Consider the following 23,427-nt stretch of genomic DNA (forward strand, 5'->3'; position numbering starts at 1 on the left):
CAAAAATACTTTTGAGCTCGTATATCATTCTGAAGATTAATTAACTCATTTTTCAAATCCCTAGCTTCGTATCCAAATATAGAAAGATGAGCTACATTTGCTGTTGTTATTGCCCATGGATTTTCCACCAAGCGAAATGGTTCTTGGAACTTCCTGAAGTCACTAAACCTCACAGACATTTCATCCTTTAGGTCTGCTAACAGCTTCAGTAGGTCAGAAATCTCTTGACTTTCATCTGGATTTTCATCAAACAGTGCTTTAACGGAAGGAAAGCTGGAATAATCTTCATTTGACAATTCTTCAATATACATATTCACCTTCTGCTCCAGTGAAAACACAATACTCATCATTTTCGTTACAATGTTATTGTAGTCTCCTTGCAATTTGGTCAATGTTTCATTCATAATGCTCATTGTATCAGTGAGAAACGCCACCAACTAAAATTATGAATATCAGGAAACTCTTTATTCTTTGTAGCCAAAAACAGAGTAATGTTATGTCGAATGCTGAAGAAACGTTCCAAAACTTTACCCTTACTCGGCCATCTTACTTCTGTGTGGTAAAGAATGTCCCCATATTGCGGCATAAGTTCTTTCAAAAATTCTTGAAACTCTCTGTGGTTGAGTTCCTTTGGTCTTATCACATTCACAATCTTTACAAGTGTTTTCATAACACAGCTGAAATTTTCACCAAATTTAGCAGCTAAGCTTTCTTGATAAATGATACAATGGAAACTCCATAAATTATAATTTCCCAAGTGTTTTTTCAAATCAATGCTATGCTCGTTAAAAAAATTTACTATTGTGTTCAAATAATCAATACTTCGAGTTTGTCCAGTCATAGGAAACATGCCCAAAAAATCTTCTTTAAGAACAATCCTTCGATACATACTTTACGAACAATAGCAGTTGAGAAATTGCCCTTATGTCAGTGGACGAGTCGAGCGCAAGACTAAAATATTTACTTTCCTGCAGTTCATCGGTAAGATTAAGGGCAATATTTGCTGTGACCGTCTCATGCACGTTGAATCAGACAGCTGAAGTTTTGAAACTTCATCTAATATTTGTTCATTATTAGTGAGAACAGAAATTGTGAAAACAAAGTTTTGCAAACTGTGACAACACATTCTTTTACAATTTCTGAAAACGGCTTCATCTTTTTTGCAAAATTTCTGTAACTTGGTAGGATGTGTAATGAATCTGTATTAATTATAACAAATCTGTAGGTGATGTGGAAGAATAGATATAAGCTTTGAAGGAGTAGCTTAATTAGTTGTTGAAGTGTTATTGAGCTGGCTAGCTGGATATGTAAGAGACTTTTTGTGTGACTCAGGAGAGGATCAGGCCGAATTTGCACACCCGAAATAAGACGATAACTAATAAAGTACTGAAGTGTTCAAACAAATAAATTAAAAATAAAAAGGAATGAAAAGAAGAGAAATATTGACCAAGAAGATATTTAGAAGTACGGAAGAGGGCGCCTGGTGAATTTTACTTCACCGAGTGACTTATACTGCTGCCTGCATCTAATTATTACTGTTATATTACTATTACTTTTATCTAGATATGCGAATTTACAGGAAATAAAACATATATTTATGTACAACTAACAAATTTAATGAAAAAAACCTATAACCCCTATATACAATTTTTATACACTAGCTAAACCGGACGTACTAAGCTATGACACTCCTGTTGATAACAAAGGTTTTTACAATATGGGAAAAATATGTAATGAATGATTTATATCTGAAAGTTAATTAATTTAAAATGTATGTACAAACTTATTGTTAATGAAGAAGACAAGATTGGCTGACAATATCGTGTCTGCTCGGAGGTGATAAACCTAAGTATAATACCTGATAAATGAAATAAATGTTTTCAGTAAGGATTCAAACTTCAGATAATGTGCAAACTATCTTTACAGATAGTTTATAATCTCCCCTACTATTTTAAAATAAATGATCTAACCTTGAAATATAAAATTTGTTGAAAAATTATTGTATATTGTATTTTAATTATGTTTAAGGAAAAATGAAGGTATACTATTATTAGAATTATTAAGTTATTGATACAAAAAAAGGTAAAAGTGCAAATATTATTAAAACAAATTGACAATGAAATTTAATTATAAAAACCTGTCCTGTCTACCAAGTGACGATGGGTTCTCCAACTCTTTCCAGGGAATGATCAGAGGCCCAAGGAAGGTAGCTTTCGGTGTTCCTCAACCTAGGAGGGTGGTGTATCCTTGTCACCAACTGGAGATACCTCTCAGTACCGGCGAATTCCAAAAAAAAAAGATTCCATAAAAAACCAAGATTCCAATAAAATCAAAAACTTCCAAATATGTCCCAAAATTTCCCACTCTTTCCCAAAAATTATTCTTATTTCTTTTTGACTAAATCTTCTATTCTCCAGCGACTAAAAGAAAACAAAAATCCTTCAGTCATATTACTTTTTTTTTTGAGTAACATGAAACACGGTATGTAGGAAGGTCTTTATAAAAAGTTTGTAGAAAAAACTTGAAACAAAAAGTATCCTATCCAAAAATCGCACAACGTCCCTAAAGAAGTTTTCACTTCAAAAATATATATGTACAAAATTTATTTCGCCAAAGTGATGACGGTCGCCAAATCAATCCTTTTTTCCCATCCAAAAATAGGATTTACATTTATTTTAAATTTAAGTACTTCTACACAATTTATATATACATACATTATAATATATTATGTATACGTACAATATTTATTTCGCCGAAGAGTTGACGGTCGCGAAATAAATCCTTTTTCCCCATCCTAAAATAGGTTTTACATTTATTTTAAATTTAAATACTTCTATACAATTTATATAAACCTACACATAAGATACCTATATATTATGTACAAAATTTATTTCGCCGAGGCGATGACGGTCGCGATGATAATCGTCGTAGTCTCTAAAATAGGTTTTACATTTATTTTAAATTTAAATACCTCTACACAATTTATATATACATACACATAATATATAACATAAGCGACGACGGCCGCAATGACGGTCGCGAATTCAATGCTTTTTCCCCTATCCAAAAATCGCACAACGTCCCTAAAGAAGTTTTCACTTCAAAAATATATACGTACAAAATTTATTTCGCCAAAGTGATGACGGTCGCCAATTCAATCCTTTTTTCACATCCAAAAATAGGTTTTACATTTATTTTAAATTTAAATACTTCTACACAATTTATACACACATACATTATAATATATGTATACATACGTACAATATTTATTTCACCGAAGCGATGACGGTCGCCAAATCAATCATTTTTCCCCATCCACGAATAGGTTTTACATTTATTTTAAATTTAAATACTTCTACACAATTTATATATACATACATATTTATAATATATATGTACAATATTTATTTCACCGAAGCGATGACGGTCGCGAATTCAATGCTTTTACCCCAACCAAAAAGTGCACAACATCCGTAAAGAAGGTTTCACTTCAATAATGTTAGAACCATTCTACAGGTGTCAAATGAAAGAGCATGAACTAAACTTTCAAATTGGTTTAAAAAAGCTGAATAAAAGATGCACTTATTAGTAATAAATAAATACGCAAAAGTATCGTCAATTTTTCCTTATAACCTTTTTGAATAACTTTTTTCAAAAAAATCTATTTTTTACCGTTTTTTAGGTGCACAACTACCGAGTAATGTTATGTATATGATAACACTAGTTTACAACCAATTTACGACTGGAATGCAAAATGCAGTGTTTTGTTAATTTTTGCTCTCTGAATATGAATATGATGATAAAAAGTTCCGAACACGTAAGATTTTTGAGTTATGATTTTTTCAAAAAAAAATAAGTTACGATTTTTAAGTTGAGTATGAGTATTTTACTAAAAATTTTTTAAAACTGTCATTTGTAATATATCGGTGAGTGATGGTTTGTAATTATTGATTTGTAATATATCGGTGAGTCGTGATTAAACCGGAAGTCTTCTATATAAGTGGAGTGACGGAAGTCCCTGATCTTGAACCGAACCTCCCCCCACTTATATGTGCTAGTTTTACTATTTATATTGGGTAAAAAATAACCGAGATAGAAACATTTAAAGTTTAAATTTTGCTACGAGAACCATGTATCCGGGGCCATTTAACCTTTTATTTTTAAAAAAGTAAAGGGTTTTAAAGATTAAATTCAACGCGGTTTAATAGCCCTTGGAATTAACTTTCAATTGGTTCTCAGGTCAACCTGATATCGTAAAATTTAACGGAGTTATTTAAAAAACACAATAACATTTTTTGGAAAAAATTTTAAAAGAAATTTTGAAAAATTTTTGGAGCATAAATTTTAATGGAATCAACTTGTTCGGATGCTCAATTGCATCATTTTTCCGTTATTTAAGCTTAAATACTTAGATTTGGGTACTCGCCGAAACAAATATACATTCAATTACCTATAACTCACTTTCAGTTAACACTAAAAGGTTTTTCTAGCAAGGACTTTATTTAGTTTTTTATTAGCTTCAATTTTGGTAATAATAACTTTTTTCTTAATAGTTTTTGAGTTATTTATCAAAAATCGATTAAAACATGCATTTTTTTCAGGAAAAATTAAAATTTTTGATCAAAACTCAAAAAGTTTTGATTTATTTTAATAACTTTATGTAACAAATTTTGTTTAGAATTTGTCCCTCTATCCAAGTATGGGGTTATTTTTAAGAAAATAATTTTCACCCCCGAGACGGGGTGGTATCCACCCGCATGGTAAAAGCTCAAGTTAACACCATGTCACCTTTGTTCCTTGGGACATCCTCTAACCACTCACCAATTTGCATGCAAATCTATAAAGGTTCAACGAATACGGAGGTAATAGCTCATATCCACCTTCAGTGACTGCACTATGCTTCTTACACCAATTTTTATGAGGTACCTAATTTACAAATCAAATGAACAAAAACATAAAATGTAAAAATTGTATCAACTAACCCCGGTCTTCCTTACACATTGGTTGTTCAATTTTCTTTTTACATATTGAAAAATTTTATTTTGTTCGCCCAAATAAATATTCAAAATCTGTACCTAGGTGAATCAAAATTATGGTAACATGTGATTTGGATGAATTGTTATTTTTTTTATAATTTTTAGATACCAGTCACTACTTTCTACGGTTCACGTAAGAAGGTAACTGCAGTACTTCGTCCTGATAATCCGTATACAGCAATGAGCGCGCTAATAACCGGCAAAATAACGCAAAAGAAGGAAAACACATTAAGTTGTGAGATAAAAAGAAGTAAAACTAGTGGAGGCGGGAGAATTAGCGATAAATTTACATTCTACTTATTGTTTCCCACCTTTACCCGTATCGGACGAGTTTGGTTGGACGGTTTTAGTTGACATACTCCTCTGATACGACTAAAGGTGGGAAATAGTAAATATAATGTAAGTTTATACGTTTTTATCGCTAAATCTCCCACCTCCACTAGTTTCATTTCTTTTTATCTCACAACTTAATATGTTTTCCATCTTTTGCGTTTTTTGTCGATTAGCACCCTCATCACTGTATATATCAGCCATACTCACTACGCGGCCCGTGGGCCGCATACGGCCCTCGGTGCGATTTTTCGCGGCCCTCAGACTGCTAGGCAGTAAAACAAAATTTGCGAGTTATAATATAATTATGTTTCTATTTATCTATTTAATAAGATTACAGTAGTGTAGAACGGCGACATGCATTGTACGGCATTTCGCATTAGTCATCTTTACCCCCACCACAGTGGCACTGGCCGGCCTGTAACTGCTTGTCTTGTCGTCAGTACAACTTAGATCTACAGACCGAGCGTGCTTCGTAAATTCCACGGCTTTGCGCAATCGTCAGTGCAGTGGGGAGTTGTTATCTAGTTCAGTGCCGACTGCAGACTGGACTGTACATGTGATTTTAGTGCGGTTGACTTTATCAATTATTAATTCACGAACATAACATCTATACCCTATTCCACGAACATACGCCTGTTTTGGAGTACTTCGACAACGAATATTTTACTGTGCAAAATAAGAAGAACGAAAGTAAATTGCAAATTACATTGTTGTTTATTGGAATAATTATTAGCGCCATTTACTTTCGTACTTCTTATGTTGCACAGTAAAATATTCGTTGTCGAAGTAATCCAAAACAGGCGTATGTTCGTGGAATGGCCCATAGATAAGTTGTTGAATTTCAAATTAGATATAGCAGTAGTGAACTCAAATAGTCGGAAACGAAAATTGGAAGGTGAAAACCGCGAATTTCAAGCCAAGTGGGAGGAAGAATTCTTTTTTACAAAAGGTAAGAAAGAAGGTATGGCTCTATGTTTGATATGTCGTGAAACGGTGAATGGAAACAAACGTTATAATCTGAACATACACTACACTTCAATCCATTCACAATTTGAAGAAAAATTCCAAGATCCGAGAAGAAAAATTGAATTCTTGGAAAAAGTCTATTGCTTGTGAACGCAGTTCTCTTTTTAACGCAGTGAAAAAGAATGAGCTTACTACAAAAGCATCTGTAACGATCAGTATCCCGATCGTTACTATAAGATTCATTTCTATAAACAATGCTATCTATTAAGTATGCAACCAGGTATACGTTCACTCACATAGAGTGTAATCTAAATTTGAGCCCATTGTAACTATTTTGGTTGGTAGTATGGTTATAGTGAATTTAGAATTTATTCGTTGGTTCAGGTGTCAATGACCGTTTCCGCCTGGTTGACAGGACGGGAAGAAGGTGAAAGTTGATGGTTACTTGATCTTCTTCAGCGATCTGCGAATGACGTGAATTTTCCAGCGACCGGTGTCTAGCCATTTTGTTTTATTTAGAAAATTATTATTTAGTTGAAGAGGAATGCATTTGAGTTAGAAGGAAGTTTATTTTATGGTATAAGTTATGGTGAGAGTGCTGTTTTAGCTCCAATATCGGAGGATTCTGGACATTGGGTAAGCCGCCATTTTTTTTGTTCTTGCCAAGGAAAAAATGGCCATTTTCTCATTTTCAATACCATACTTAGATTAGGAAAATTGTTATTCTGTAACCATCAGGCCTTAAATAGTCCCTATAACTACCAAATTTATGTCCTCTACGGAGAAAAATTCTTTAAAATTATATTTCCAGTTCAAAGTAATTTATGACTTAATGACATTTTCCTTTACTTTTAGTTTTACGTCTGTAAAGAAATCCTTCTTGTAACATCCAATTTTACAATCATATTTTGCAACAAGTAATCCTTAACCATAGTTTAGTTGTTCAAATGTCTTCACATGAAAAAAATCAAGGTCAATCATACTTCACGTACACACATCATCATTGAATTCGCGACCGTCATTGCGGCCGTCGTCGTTTATGTTATATATTATGTGTATGTATATATAAATTGTGTAGAGGTATTTAAATTTAAAATAAATGTAAAACCTATTTTAGAGACTACGACGATTATCATCGCGACCGTCATCGCTTCGGCGAAATAAATTTTGTACATAATATATAGGTATATTATGTGTATGCATATACAAATTGTATAGAAGTATTTAAATTTAAAATAAATGTAAAACCTATTTTAGGATGGGGAAAAGGATTTATTTCGCGACCGTCATCTCTTCGGCAAAATAAATTTTGTTCGGATAATTGTTATGTGTATGTATATATAAATTGTCCAGAAGTATTTAAATTTAAAATAAATGTACAATATATTTTGGGATGGGGAAAAAGGATTGATTAAGCGACCGTCATGTCATCGCGACCGTCATCGCTTCGACGAAATAAATTTTGTACGTATATTATTATAATCTACGTATAATAATAATAATATTATTGAAGTAAACACTTCTTTAGGGACGTTGTGCACTTTTTAGATGGGGAAGAAGTATGGAATTAGTGACCGTCATCGCGACCGTCATTACTTCGACGAAATAATGTTTTGAAGTGAAGACTTTCTTAGAGACGTTTTGCCCTTTTTAAATGGGGAAAAAGTGTTGAATTAGCGACCGTCATCGCTTCGGCAAAATAAATTTTTGAAGTGAAAACTTCTGTAGAATCGTTGTGCACATTTTAGATGGGGAAAAATACTAAATTAGCGACCGTCATGTCATCCCGACCATCATTGCTTCGATGAAATACATTTTTTAAGTGAAAACTTCTTTAGGGAGGTTGTGCACTTTTTAGATGGGGAAAAAGTATTGAATTAGCGACCGTCATTGCTTCGACGAACTAATTTTTGAAGTGAAAACTGCTTTAGGGACGTCTTGCACTTTTTCGATGGGGTAAAAGTATTAAAATTAAAAGAAATACATTTTTGAAGTGAAAACTTCTTTACAGACGTCGTGCTCTTTTTAGATGGAGAAGAAGTATTGAATTAGCGACCGTCCTTTCGACCGTCATTGCTTCGACGTAATAATTTTTTGAAATGAAAACTTCTTTAGGGACGTTGTGCACTTTTTAGATGGGGAAAAAGTAATAAACTAGCGACCGTCATTGCTTCGACGAAATAAATTTGTGAAGTGAAAACTTTTTTAGGGATGTTTTGCACTTTTTAGATAGGGAAAAGTATTATGTTTGCGACCGTCATCACTTTGCCGAACTAAATTTCGTACGTATATATATTATGTATATGTATACATGAATAGCATAGAACGTACGCAACGCGTATATAATATAGGTATAGCACTTATTTTTGGATGGGGAAAAAGCATTGAGCTCGTAACTTAGATACTATAAGAAGATTTCACTTCTGTCGGCACTCCCATGAGTGCTTTAAATATTTTTTTCTGACTTATGTTATTGCAAAAGAAGCTGTCTGTGATAAACAATTTGATTAACATTTAAACAATTGAATGAATCGCTTTGAAATTTTTGTCAGATATTAGGCACCAAAGAACCCTCATATGACAAAAATTTTAAAGCTGTGCACTTATTTTTACAATAGTTATTGCGAAATTGCTTTCCTTGCAATTATATTAACAATAAATTAGTGTTAATTAAACTTTGTAATACGCCATTCTAAAGCTTTTTCCATTCTCTCGAAGATATCTTTACTAAGAAAACCATAAGTCTCACTGTTTTTCATTAATTTGAAAAAAAAAGTAAAAAAGGCCGTTTTTGACACTAAATTGATTACAAATAAAAATGGCCGCCAGATCCTACGCAGGAAATAGTTATAATTTGTTCTTATAGGTATTACCTGTTGAAAAAACGCTTCACTACCCTGGCTGTTCAAGTGTCACGAACAGCGTATATTTTTATCTTATTACCCTGGCCTAATAAGTCCTAGTAAATCTAGGGTTCCCAAAGCGAAAATATAGACTTTCTATTAGATTATTTTTGACCACATCTTGATGAAACCAGAGGAGGTACACTTTGCCCTCGACAAAGGATAGAGATTTTTCTGCGATACGTTAGTGATACTGGATTTCAGCCAGGTGTCGCTGAATATTTCGGCGTTCACCATACGACGGTATGTAAAACCATAAATAATGTTGCTGACAGAATTTTTGAGAAATCACACCAGTGGATGAAGTTTCCGTCTGACCTGGAAGGTATGTAGGAAGCAAGGATAAAATGAGCCAATCAGTTTCAAAATAAAAAAAAACCTACATAATTTGAGGCCGAATTTATTAATAGAAAAGGATTTCTTAGCATTAATGTACAAGAAACGTGTGATGCAAATGAAGTGATTACAAGTGTGAACACTCACTGGCCTGGAAGTGTTCACGATTCGAGAATTTGGACAAAAAGTTCGATTGATCAAAATGTTACATAGGTTAAGAGGCAATTTTTGCCTTCTTGGATATAGTGGATATGTAATTGCTCCATGGTAAAAACACCCAAAACAGAAGCGAGGAGTTATTTAGCTCATTCCAGAGAAAGGGCGATAATTGAAAGAGTATTTGGGCAGCTAAAGAGGATATTTCATATATTAGGATATAAGTAAGAGTATCTTCGGCAAAAGTTCCAAAAATGATTGTTATGCTCTTTTGCATAATATTTGCAAACATCTACGGGATGATTTTCAGTTTCCCCAAAATGAGCTAGAAACCCCACAGGACCTCCATGATCTACACCACAATGATGCGGAAGTAGATAACCCTCCGTCTAGAGGAGCTGCAAAACGTCAATTAATACTGGAAATAATATTTAACAATAATAAATACAATATTTAACTTGATTTTGTAATTTTCTAGCCTTCATTTGTTATTAATTTGTTTACTTAATGACATTGTCAATTTTTGTGTCATAGATAATATACTACAATAGAAATAACAGGTATTTTTTGTGTTGGCATTTAATACACTGAAACTTATAATACAAAATGAAGAAAACAAGAAACTAATAATTGCATTAAGTACATAATGTATGAAAATTACAAATACATTAAAAAATTGCAGTACACATTTGAAAATTACAAATAAATTACTGGTTTACGTATACTCGTAGTTCTGATACGATGCGACTACTATCCACTGCTGCTCCAAACCTTTCTTCAGGAATTCGATATGGTAAAACATTGTCAATTTTTCTATCAGAAGTTTTTCTCTTTACGTTTGAAGTCTGCCAACATTTAATTGTTTAAGAAGAACAAGTCGTTGCAACTGTTGTGTTGATAAACTTTCCGTTTCCTCAGTCTCTAACTTAAATTTCTTGTACTTTGTGCGTTTTGATGACAGCTTTCCTATAGTTGAGGGCATTTTTGAACTCATACTAACTGATCTAGTCTTTACTAGCTTATGAAGAAATGCATTTACTCGAAGAAATGAATTTATTCCATAATTTTGAACCTCTCTATATTCTTTTATGTGGTACATTAGAAGTCGTTGATAGTGTGAAGATTATGGCGTTCTTCCGAAAGCAAATATTATCAAATAAAGTCTTATAATCTGCAACATATATATATCACTGTTACCCCATGGAAAAATTTTCGTTTTTTCGGCATACAACGATGAATCAAACAGAGATGAATGTTTCAAATATATTGTTTTATGTTGTTCGGAAGCTATTTCCTTGTGTCATTTTTTAATCAACTATTCAAAATGGGAAATAAGCCACAATTTAACTAAAAAAATGATTTTATTAACGTTTCGACGTCCAAATCGGATGTCGTTGTTACAGTACAAAATATTACTAAATTAAACAAAAATGTTGTTGCTCAGTGAAAAATTCTTCTAATAATTTATTTAATCTGACTCATCGGTAATTCAGACATATATTAAACATTTTAAAGTAGAAGACTTTAGAAAATGATATTGTCAATATTTATGAGTTGTGTTCCTGGGACGACTTTACTAAAAGATAGTTCATTTGATTACATGAAATCAACCCCAACTCAAGAATATCCGTCCAAAAAAAATCATAGCATGTGATCTGTCTTTAAAAAGACAACCAGATGCAACGGTCACAGTAAAATTCTCGTGTTAGAGATTCGATTAGATAGTATCAGGAGGTTTTTTCCTGGTTTTCCCTCGTGAGTTACTATGGAATCTCTAACACGAGAATTTTACTCTTACCGTTTCATTTGGTTGTCTTTTTAAAGACAGATCACATGCTATGATTTTTTTGTATATTCTTGAGTTGGGGTTGATTTTATTTAATCGAATAAACTTTTTTTCAGTAAAGCCGTCCCAGGAACGCAACTCATAATTATTGGCAGTATCATTTTACACAAAGTCTTATACTTTAAAATCTATAATATATGTCTGAATTGTCGATATAAATGAGTCAGATTAAATCAATTATTAGAAGAATTTTTTACTAGGCATCAACGTTTTTGTTTAATTTAGTAATATTTTGAATTTTGTTAACGACATCCGATTTGGCCGTCGAAACGTTAATAAAATAATTTTTTAAATTGTGGCTTATTTCCCATTTAGAATATTTGACATTGTTTTATGTTGTACATTAGTGGTCATTGATAGTGTGAAGATTATGGTATTGGCGGTACAAAGACTAATATTCCTTCCACGGTTTCAATAACATTAACAACGAATATATTCTTCATTTATACTAGCAGCCTCCATTGTTACTACATGTCCAATGTCGAATTTCTTAATATAGAAGACTCTGATAGTTCAGAAGAGGATGATTTGGATGAGACTTTCATCTATTGTAACGATCTACTTTCAAACTCTAAATCGAAAGGAAGTTGGATAAAGTGTTCAACTTGTAAAAAGAGGTCCCACAAGGCTTGCAGTTGTTGCAACGAAAATGACGATTCATTTATTTGTGATTTTTGTTGCTAAGAGCATTATTAATCCCTTAATGTACGCGCTCGACTCTGACACGAGCTCGGCTTACTGGCAATTTTGTACAAGCTCGACTGGGACACGAGCGACTATTAAATTTTAATCCTTAAATTTTTTAAACATTGGCGGAGCTGGTATTTGCATTTTGCTTTTTTTTATTGCCCAGTCGATGTTGTCATTGTAAAATTTATTATTATCTAAAACTCCAGTCGGAACCATTGAGAATTGATAAGAATTAAATTTTGTTGAATTGTCAGAATTTTGTTCTTTTACAAAGCGTTGATGCATTTGAAGAAGTTTGAAGTGAATCGTGTTTTCTCTTTATTCTTAGAATTTCATTGTTTATACAAATTTAGTATTTAGGGTTATTTTGTCAATAAATCTTTTTATATGCAAAAACATTATTTGAATTGCTTTGGTTTTGAATGTAAACCATAATAATACTTACCACAGTTATTTTTAAATGGACTATATGTGTATAGTTAATAGTATTTATATACTATTATAGTAAGTAAGAAAATAGAATTTAATAACTCTCCTCGCCCCCAGGTAAAGTGAAGTTGCTACGCCACTGAATATATATTTTTTTCAATTGGGTTACATTTGTTACCGTAAAAACCCGATTTCAGTTAAAACCTGAATTTACTACGAAAAACTAGTTTTAACTATGATTTAGACAATTCTAGTTTTACGCTTTGGCCACACGGGCAATTTTTTACGGCGCAATAATTTCCGGCGCCCATTGTAGTCAAACCAATGGGCGCCGTAAATTATCGCGCCGTAAAAAATCGCCCGTGTATAATATTAAAAAGTTTATGATTATTTATATATCTTATACATGATATAGTCTTGCAAACATCATTCACGACGACGCACGTTCCCAAAAAGACAGATGTTAAAGATTCCCTCTGGCTGGTGGCGGACCTACGGGGAGGGAAATGAGGAAATTTCCACCTTAACCAGGTCCAACATTAAAGAAAAAAATTGATCAAACATAAAAATATATTACCTCACATGAAACCGAAACCACAGAAAGACAAATTCAACCCAATAAACATGCTGGTTAGGAAAATTTAGGGAAATTAATGCCTATAAGTTATTATGTATGTCTTTTATGTAATCTAAGTTTATCTTTTTTATGTCTTTTGGTTAGTTTTTCATTGAAAGTTCCCACCTAAGGCAAATTTCCCATCCCAAGGCAAATTTCTAGATCCGCCACTGCCTCTGGCACGAAAAAAATCTTTAACTCTAGTCCTCAATTCCGAAATGGCAGACGGTGACCCCTTCAGCATTCCCCGTATGTACGCATCTGGTGGCGTTAGTTCTGGTGAGTGGCAGCTCCCTCCAAAGATGATCGCACAGTATTCGAAGAGACTCCCTGGCAGTGTGACAGGTTCTAACGTCCTACTGAAACCATTGTTGATTTTAAGCTTGGACCGTTTTCGTGACATTTTCCGTATGGCCGAAACTAGTACTCCACTATAAAAAATTTTTCTGTAAAACTGAGAAACATCCTGAAGTATCTAACATTAAGATGATATTGACAAACGTTATAACAATGTTCAGAAACCACTCAATACGTTTCGGCACATGACACATACAAATTTGAGGCATACGTTAGTCCTAGTTGAAACTAAACATATTTCAGTCAAAACTAGTTTTTACTCAAAATTTTCAGTAATTTCCATATTCAACTAAAACTCATAGAATAGTTTCATTTCTTAGCTTGCGTTTTCAAATTCTGCTAATCAATTTCAAAGTATGCTTCCTTTCTAGCTAAAAAATTTGATGTCCTCCAATAAGACAGCCGGTCTTCAGATTCCTTATTAGATTCTTTATTTTCCGATCGCAATTCCTGAACAACCATAATAAACTTTTAGCTGTGATCCTTTTGTGATTGCATGTCGATAAAATCTACCTGACAGCGAATATTCATTTCTGAATTCAATATAGGTTACGACACAAGACCCCTCTCAGCTTTTATATTTTTACTCTTTTTCCGTTGGCAGGTTTCACACATTGGTATAAAAGTATTGACCATATCAATTATTGTTATATTTGCGTATTTTCTGGCGGTTTCAGTCTTCAACCTATCCCGACTTCCATAAACAATAGCAACGTTCGCTGCTTCAATTATGTCAAAAATGTCATTGGGAGATACATAATATTTGACGGTATCAATTCTAGAAGCCAACTTTTTTTATTTCACCAACTTCAACAATTCTAAATCGTTTTAGTCTTCGATTTTGTAACGGTGTTTTCTTAGCAGACAGTTCCGCATCTTGTACTTCGGCCATTAATTTATATATGCTGTTGGTCACAACATTGTAGTGATTTTCTTTCTTCTCGGTCTCTTCTTTTTGTAAAATCTTCTCCAAAAAAACGTTCCCTTCACGTTATATATCTCTGCTTTCATCAACCTGATCTTCGACATCACTCATGGTGAATAATACACAGTAGTGTAAGGGTAAGAACAGAACAAGTGGGTCGCGGTGGAGGTGGAGGTGTAGGTTGTAACAAGAAGAAGAACTTCTGTTGGAGTGAAAGTAAAGGGAAAGATAAACTTCAACAGAAGTAAGGAAAATGCAGATAACTAGTGGAACAAGAATGACAAAAATATAGGTGGCTTCTACGTTGAAGAAGCTGGATTCACAAAATACTAAGAAAAGCTGAAGTAATAAAAGTAGGTACTAAAACTGAAGTAATATTATGTAAGGAGAAAAAGATCAGATAAAGGGAGTGAGATAAACTGATAATAAGAGTATGAAGAAGTCAGATGCAAACTAAATGGAGTTGGCTAGCAAGAGATGCAAGAGAACAACTTGACACTCAAGGATGGATACGGCTCGTTTGCATGCCTGTCGAAGAACAGTAGCTCAAAGTAGATAATGATGAGTAGAAAAGGTATATACTAAGATAAGAATAATGTTCTAAAAATAAATAAAGAAGAATAATTGCTAAAGAAGAACAAATTAAATAACACTAACAAATCATGAGACTTCTACCAAATGGTTATAGTACGCTTGCTACGTACCACTAAATTGAAACCGACAAAGATGAAAATAATACAAATAAATAGGCACAAGCCTGACTAAGAGAAAATACAATAATGAATTAATCAAAGTTCATGAATGAACGCTAAAGAAATGAAGTTAGATAAATATACAACGACTTAAATTAACCAAGCAAATGCAATGAAATAAAGTAACGACGAAATACTTGGGAAACAAGCAAATAATACAACCTAAATTTACATAATGACATGAAATCGACTAAATTAACAATAAAATATAAAAACCTAATACCTTTTTGGCAAATATACCGAGCTCAACGTACGATACCGCAGGTTTATACATGAGTTTATGAACGTGATTAACTTTTATGTATATAAAAAAACAAATAAATGCAAGCTAAATCTGAAAAAAAATATTAACATAATACATCAACCAAATGTCTGCAATATAAACCACAATATTTACTCAAAGTCACAAAACTAATTGTTCCCAAACAGACTTCTGAAAAGGTTGCTGCCGCATACCGGAAAAAGCACCATGGTGGTGCAAAACTGTACCTCCTGTAGGTCCAGGTGTACAGGAAATCAGGAGCTGGAACCTCCCATAAGCTTGCTCCCAAATGACTTACTCCCAGATTGACTTGGCTGTGGCCATGGCTGGAATCGGCTCCTTCCAGGTGGTCAAAGGGTCTACATGGTAGGGTTTAATACTTTTCCCAAATGGCTAAAAATAAACATTTCCCAGTCTTAGTTTCAATTTCCAATCGAACATGTGTGAAAAAAAAAACAAAAGAAGAAGCAATGAGGAAGAGGTTTTTAGAATGAACAGCAATAAAAAAACATCCATTAGCAAGGCTTATCAAATGTAAAAAGGTATGAGTTTGACCTTGAGGCAGAATTTGGATACAGAATATGATATTTAGAATAAAATATTATAGGATAATTATATTGCCAGTGTGATATGAGCATAGCATTAAGATTTTTTGTTCACAATTTATCAGATATTGGGTGTGGACAGACTTCAAACTTTATTAACCAAAAATTAAGACTATTAGAACTTTCTTCGAACAAATATTGAACACGGTGTAATGATTAAGAAACTGAATTCGATAGTTAACAAATTTACTGGGAAAATTGAACTGGAAAGAATATTTTAAATAATAAAAAAATATAATGTAAGATCCAACCTAACATTTATATGTCAAAAAAAATTTACCGGATTTTTCAAGTTTTCATTACTGTTGTCCCTCTAGAAACACTGGATGGATTCTGGGAAAACCACGGGATACCATTTTCGCTTCAGTGAAACTGTATTTTTCAAATAAACTGATTTAATAAATGAAACCTTCCGCCATTATGGAACCAAAAGTTCGTCGACCTACTTCCAGTGCACTTCACAGCCAAGTAAAGCACGACCGCCTGGTCAAATTTTCAGAACACGAATCAAATTCACCACGAGAGGCGTAGAGTACGTTCCGTCACCGAAGTGTGACGTCACGTAAATATTTATTTACGAGAAAATTAGAGAAATTAATAATTAGATTAAGAGAAAATAATTATAAAAATAATTAAAGACTTCAAAACTGATTTCGTAACGTCAAACCGTTACAAGGTCACGGTCGATGTCGATATCCATGTAAAACAAACACATTGTAGTGAATGGAAGAGAACAGAGCAGGTAAGTCGCGGTGGAGGTTTAGCGCGATGCCATCTAGGAGGTTTACATCGATGCTTTTAAAAATAAAATGAGTTTGTTTTACATGGATGTCTACTGCGCGGCCTACAAGGATGCTTTCCTGTGATTAGTCCATTCGAAGTCAAGTTGTCATTAACTGCGATATCTGAGCTGATACTTTTTATAATATAATCCCTTTTTTGTATTCAGTTTATTTTTGAATTTCTAAAGTAATTAAAGTCAGTAAATTTTTGAAATATGAAGGAGGATCTGATTATTTACAGCTGACATTTCATCACTATCATCACTTGACTGACACAAGATCGTAACAGCACAGTCTTTTTGTCATTCAAATTTCATTAAACTACTTCACTTGATAGTGGTTCTAGCTCGACTGACAGCGCAGATGATCTCCTTGCTATGTGCTGTCGACATCGACCGCGACTTAACTAGTAGCATCCACCGCGACCTACACCTCTACCTCGACCCACTTGTTCTATTCTTACCCTAATATAACCAATAAAAACTATGCAGAAAAATCAACAGTTTGCACTCACTAGTTTGTTACCAACCGGCCGCCTTCGTCATTAACACTACTTTGAACAAGCCAAGTCGTAATTATCTGGTTTTAACTAGTCAAACGTAGTTTTGACTAGTTAAAACATTCCGTGTGTTACAAAGTAGACCCTACGATTTTGACATTTTTAAAAATATTTTTCTAAAACAAAGTTCAAAGGACTGATAAAAGATAACAGTTTAATATTGTGTTGAGGCACCACATTGTGTTAATCACACATTGATGTTAATCAAACATGGTGTTAATTTGGTAGAAAAATCCTCAAAAAATTCCTCTAGACAAGCCAATATTTGAGCTCCATATTAAAATCACATATTTTGACGATCATAATATCAGCTGTGACGTGACGAGCGAAGTTGCACTAAAATCGTTTGTTGTTGTCCCTTAAGCCGGGTCCAGACACATATGTAATGTAATTGTAACGTAACGTGTAATGTAACACGAATTCTACGTTTGAACGACACTACGAGCATTACATGTACCATTCGCGCTGGAGCTCGTCGGGATCCATCGGCTGTCGGTTTTATGCGTAAACACAAAGGCGCTCGCAGTACTCGTTTGGACGGCGTTTGTGAAGGTTGTATCGTGTGGACGTTCATTATGTGGAGTGACGAACAATTACTTGAGCTTATTAGTTTATACCAACAAAATCCCGGTATTTGTCATCCCAAAAATTTCAATTAATTTAAGAAAAAGTAGGTATAGTAATATTGATTGGCATAGTAATATTGATTGATTGGCACGAAGGCTGTTCCAATAAGCGAGATCGAGTGTAATTAAAATGTTACCCTATTTTTTTTAATAAATCAATAAAAATATATAAGACTCACCTTCATGTCTTCTTTTAATGCTTCTATAATCGCTTCACAAACTTCTGGTACAATGCAAGATATTGACTGTTTTGAAATTCTGAAAGTGTATATAAATCTCCTGTTGCCAAAAATCTTATTGATAGTGCCAGTCTATCTTGCGATGAAATTTATTGCAGTTCTCATGACAGTATCTTGTCTAGATATTTTAGATGCAATATTTGTTAATAAATATTCAAAATCAGTAGGCGACATCCTGGTAAAGCTTTTATATTGGCCACTTATTTGCTGAGGTTTTAATTCCACAAGTAAAGTAGATATTTTCTATTACAAATCAGTTTTCCACCATCGACGCTCGGAACGTTTTTTCCAGTCTTCAGTTATTAAATACATACAAATAAAAGCAGCACCTGCTATCGCGATATCCCTATTCGGCATGTTCGTAGCAACCGAGTGGAAACCAAGATTCGTTAAAGGATTCGTGTGGACGTTCACTTTACGGTATCTATTAATTTAATCAAATTAACCTCTCGACTACCACACTCACACTATATTTATTTTGAATACAAGTCCACACATCGCGGTTTGACTAATGCTTGTTATACCATGATTTTTTGCTTTCATCAATTTTTACATAAAAATTTCATGATAACTTTATTGCTGAAGGACTTATAGTAAATTCAGTAGAATATTCAGAAGTATGCTGATTTCCTTCAAAGATTTCGGAAGTATGCCTCAAAGATTTCGGATTGGAGCCCAATAGGAAAGAGAAGAAGAGATAGACTCCGAAGATCATGGTGAGATGAAGTGGACGAGGTCATGGAAAGACGAGACTTTAGAGATGGAGAATGGCAGAACAGAGAGGACTGGAGACGCTGGCTGAAAGAAGAAAGGCGGTGGCAGCTATAAAAATCCTTATATAGAGAGATAGATCTTTACTGATTAAAAATTTGTGTGTGACAGCAGTATGACCGATTCTGAAACGGTTAAATATTACTTGATCAGAATAGACTATATAGGCTGTTGTCATGTGATATATTAAAATAATAAGGGATAGACATATTTTCTAGAAGACTGATAAATATTTCATCATCATCATCATTTGGCTCTACAACTCTATGTGAGTCTTGGCCGCGTTTACTATTTCCCTCCATTGTTGTCGGTCCTGAGCAGCTATTTCCCATTGCTGTACTCCCATTTTGCGTAGATCGCTGGCTACTGCGTCCTTCCATCTCTTTCTTGGGCGACCAACTGACCTTTTTCCAACGGGCCTTTTCCAGAATGTGGCGTTTAGAAGTCTTTCGTCACTTGATCTTAGTACGTGACCCGCCCATCGTATTCTGTTTGATTTAATGTAGCGTACTATGTTTTCATCTCCGTATATTGTCTGGAGTTCATCATTGTGTCTTCTTCTCCATTCTCCTGTTGTCTCTTCTCTGCAAGGCCCATAGATAGTCCGCAGTATATTTCTTTCAAGTACCAGTAATTTTGTTGTTTCCCGCTGATTCAGAGTCCAGGTTTCGCTTCCATACGTTATTGTGGGACGAATTATTGTCTTATATACTCTTATTTTTGCTGGTCTTGAGAGTATTTTTGATTTAAGTAGGGTCCTTAACGAGTAATATGCCCTGTTTCCTGTAATAATCCTTGCTGCCACGTCCTTTTCATAGTTATTTTCAGATGTTATGATCGCTCCCAAGTACTTAAATTCTTTGACTGATAAATATTTACCTTCTAAAACTGAGGACATGGCTGTATTCTGTTTCAGTCATACCTACTCTTAAGATAGTCATTTTAGACACAGCAACGATACCCATCTTTTGTAGTTCTGCTTCTACAGGGTGTTTCATTAAGAATTGTCCATATTGTAACTTGAGAAACCTCAGCACAAAATACGATGATTTAACCTAAAACACTTAAATAAAATATTCTTCCTTACCGAGATACAGAGTGTTTTATTGCAAATATTCGAAAATGATTTTAACCCATTGTTTCAACACCTTCCAACTTTTTGTGTTCAAACTTGACAAACAGTTTACACATATTAGGATACTTTAACTAGTGTTAAAAGATAGTTTTCCGCTGTTACCAGGGGCGTGCTGTATGGATATATACTTCCCTTTCGCCCCTTTTCCCCTCACAATCTACGCCACTGTCGTAATAATCATTTTAGCATGTTTTTTGTTTCTCCGTTGCGTTTTACGTAAATATCATTATCTTGTCTAAATGCGATAGAGTAAGCAGTATTCAAGTTATTTGCGGTTAAGTGTAAGGGATTCAATAATATTATGTATTTTAAACAACATTCATTATTACGATGTGTTTAAAATACATAATCTTTTTGAATCCATTATCTTTAAACGCAAATAACTTGAAAACCAGTCACTATATCGCATTAAGACAAAAGGATGATATTTACGTAAATCATAACGAAGGATAAAAAAATGCTGAAATGATAATTACGACAGTGGCGTAGATAGTGAGGGGAAAAAGGGGCGAAAACGAAGTATATATCCCTACAACACGCCTCCGGTAACAGCGGAAAACTATCTTTTAACACTAGTTAAAGTATCCTAACATGTGTAAACTGTTTGTCAAGCTTGAACAAAAATTATTGGAAGGTGGTAAAACAATGGGCTAAAATTATTTAAGAATATTTGTAATAAAACACTTTGTATCTCGGTAAGGAGGAATATTTTATTTAAGTGTTTTAGGTTAAATCTTCCTATTTTATGCTAAGGTTTTTCTAGTTACTATATGAACAATTCCTAATGAAACACCCTGTATAATGTTCCTAGGGATTGTAGGTCATGGACCTTGCTTTTTGAGGAAAGGTAAATACAAATTAGGTTAGTAGAAATTTTGGATGCGAAAATGACATTACGTAGACCTACTGGTGATCCTACTGCTATGATTTAGTCGTGAATTTTGGTATCTTCCATACTAGACAAGACCATAGTTTGTTCTTTTGGTACGTGTTTAAAAGAATTTACTACACTTGAAGATGAGATTGGTGATGAGCTTTGTGTTTGATTCATGTTGATTGAGATAGTGTTATTTAAGTTAATGTCGTTTGAAGTCATATTTTAACGTGCCGCAAACTGGTCTTCGTTTGAGTCGTTCTTATTTTTATCTTTCTATATTTTGCGGGTTATGTTTTTGATAATATTGTTTATAATAATGTACTTTCGAGTACTCACGTTAGTCTAGATTGATGGGCACTAGTGTTGCACTAGAAAATTTATGCACAATGAAACCACAATTTTTGAAAGGTAACTTACCATTCAAAATTATTTTTTTTTAGGACGGATTGAAACGTGGTATATTGTTTAAAAGCTACTCTTTTAAAATCAACCAATCTACGCTGTTTCGTTATAGCGTGCAGACCTAAAAATGCTGATCTATAAACAGAGTAAACTGCTGTACTTGTTGTCACTCTATCCAAAATGCGTGTTCCTGTGGTTTTTCTTGTTATATCCAGTTTTAGGTCTATAGCCGGGCGCTGGTGGGCAACTGTCCATATTTCAATAAGGGGCGGACGATAAGCGTTTTGAGCATTTTTGTTGTCTAATTTTTAAAATGTAAAAATATCTGCTCTACATTCACAAAGAACCGTAAGAAAGGATTTCTTCTTACATGATAATGTAAGAAGTCTAATAAGAATTAAATGTTTAACCAAAATTGAGGTTATAAAAACATACCTGCATGATTTTCCGATAGTTTTGCATGGAATAGTACGATTTTCATAATGAGTATACTAGGGTTGTCCTTAAAATATGAGAGAAAATTTAAATTTTGAAATTTCAGCCTCTCACCCCCAAAAGTGTTCCATGTATCCATCAAACTAAACGTGCAAAATTTCATGAAAATCGGTGAATATTTAGAGGTGGCCCCGGGTCTGGAACTTTCGTATATTCATTATTCAAGTTAGTATATTGCCATTATAAAATAATGGGATACATAAAATGTTTTTGGGTTTGTATGTTGATGAATGTCTCAATTGGAAAAGGCAATGTGATGATATTATTTCCAAAATAAACTCAGCATGCTACCTACTTTAAAACCTCAAAGATATGGTAAGTGAAAAACAGCTAATTCTGCTGTATTATGCTCAGCTGGAGTCTCGTTTGCGGTATGGCATAGTATTTTGGGGTACGTCTTGTAAATTCAGTGTAGTCTGTCAAAAGAGAATAGTCCGTTGTATTGTTGCTATTTCTCGAATAACTATCTGTAAGAGTTATTTTACTAGATATAAACTCTTTTAACTGTGCCGTGCTTATATATTTTTGAAATTTGTGTTTATATTCATTCAAATCTTGACAAATTTAAAACTAATAGTCAAATTCACAATATAAATACAAGGCAGAATCAAAAATTACAAGTGTCTTTTTAATTTTTAAAATGTAAAAATATCTGCTCTACATTCACAAAGAATCGTAAGAAAGGATTTCTTCTTACATGATAATGTAAGAAGTCTAATAAGAATTAAATGTTTAACCAAAATTGAGGTTATAAAAACATACCTGCATGATTTTCCGATAGTTTTGCATGGAATAGTACGATTTTCATAATGAGTATACTAGGGTGGTCCTTAAAATATGAGAGAAAATTTAAATTTTAAAATTTCAGCCTCTCACCCCCAAAAGTGTTCCATATATCCATCAAACTAAACGTGCAAAATTTCATGAAGATCGGTGAATATTTAGAGGTGGCCCTGGATCTGTAACTTTCGTATATTCATTATTTAAGTTAGTGTATTGCCATTATAAAATAATGGGATACATAAAATAATTTTAATAATTTATTAATAAAAAAAAAAATTCTATGATCTTTAACATTTATAAGAAAAGTTCACCATAGTTCTTACTTCTTATGTTGTTTTCTTTTTAAGATTCGCTTTTTGTAGAGCCCGAAAACATTTTTCGATGCTCTGCAACTACTTGCAAGAGGTATTGTAGCTATTCTTCCTTCAAAGTTAGTTTTTTTGTTGAGTTCTTCAATTAGTGCAACTCCTCTTTCTGGCCTTTGTCGTCACTAAATTCTTCAGAAGCATGATGAAGAATTGTTTGAAGTTTACCGTAAAAAAGTGA

This window comes from Diabrotica virgifera, chromosome 9, assembly GCF_917563875.1.
Source record: "Diabrotica virgifera virgifera chromosome 9, PGI_DIABVI_V3a".
NCBI classification, from domain to species: domain Eukaryota; kingdom Metazoa; phylum Arthropoda; class Insecta; order Coleoptera; family Chrysomelidae; genus Diabrotica; species Diabrotica virgifera.